This window comes from Bison bison, unplaced genomic scaffold, assembly GCF_000754665.1.
Source record: "Bison bison bison isolate TAMUID 2011002044 unplaced genomic scaffold, Bison_UMD1.0 scf7180017864181, whole genome shotgun sequence".
Classification (NCBI taxonomy): Eukaryota; Metazoa; Chordata; class Mammalia; order Artiodactyla; family Bovidae; genus Bison; species Bison bison.
The window spans coordinates 906,792-907,981 of NW_011494753.1; positions in this window are offsets into that span (position 1 = coordinate 906,792).

Genomic DNA, 1,190 nt, shown 5'->3' on the forward strand with positions numbered 1-1,190 from the left:
AGTGCCAAAAACCAATGCCACCTCCTCCTTGAAAACTTTCTGGCCCCTATCTCTCCTCTATAATTAACCTCTTCTTATCCCAAAGGCCTATTGCAAAATACCTTAGTCAGTCACATCAATCTCTCTCTCCACACAAGTGAGATCCAACTAGGGTGAGGATAGTGAGATTTTTGAAACGGAAAATTTTAAGGGGCACCAAAAAAGTTCAATAATCAAATAATATTTTTTACTCCATTTTTTTAACATGAAAATTTCTTCCAAAATATTCCTAAGCAAAACATCAAATATAAAACCAAAAAGGACCCGCAGGACCCGGTCCACCTTCTACCTGCCAGCCCCATCTGAACCCCTCTAATCACGGCAAGACTGAATGACCTCGAACTATGAGCTTATATTTCTTGTGCTGCATCGGAGACCAAGGGTGAGAAGCTGCGGGGGAGCCATTCTGCTCAGCACCCCACGCCCCAGCGCAGTAGCTGGGAAGTCCACTCAGCTGGGAAGTGGACGTGCACTTCTGCAAAAAGTTTTGCAAAGGGGTCCAGGTGCCTGTGGGGGCGTGTGCATCCATGTATGTGTGTGTGTTGGGGCGGGGAGGACACACCTGTGCATGCTCGCTTCTACTAGTTTTCCTTATCTTTCCAAGCAGTGGCTCAAGACCGGGCAGAGTAGTGCCCCAGGCCTTGGATTCTGCGCTTGCAAAAATGGGGGGTGGGGGCACAATGTTGCACGTGGGGGAAAGCTCAGAATTCCTTCTTGCACAACTGGCAGGTGAAGCGCAACTCTTTCTGGCTACTCGATCCGGCACAGGAACATGCAGCCGCCTTCGAGGTAGCAGAGGGACCTGAACCTACCGCCCCAGACTCGATGACTCTCCTCTAGACCCCAGGAAACGCCCTCCTGTTGTCGGCCCCGCTACCACCGGGAGGAAGCCCCAGCGGAGGAAGGACAGTGGAGGCGGAGAGGCCGGAGGAGCGTCTCCCCTCGCTTCGCCCCGCCTCTGCGTACGCTCCAGCCAATCGCAGCTTGCTCCGAGCCCTGGCCCCGCCCCTCTTCGCCGGCTGCGGCCTGCGGCTCCGCCCCGGCCGGTAATAATTAGGCTGCGGGCGGGGGTTGCCGCGTCAGCGCCGGGCGCCAGCCAATCGCGGAGCTCTGCCCCGTAGTCGCGTCACAGGCCGAACAACCAAACAGAA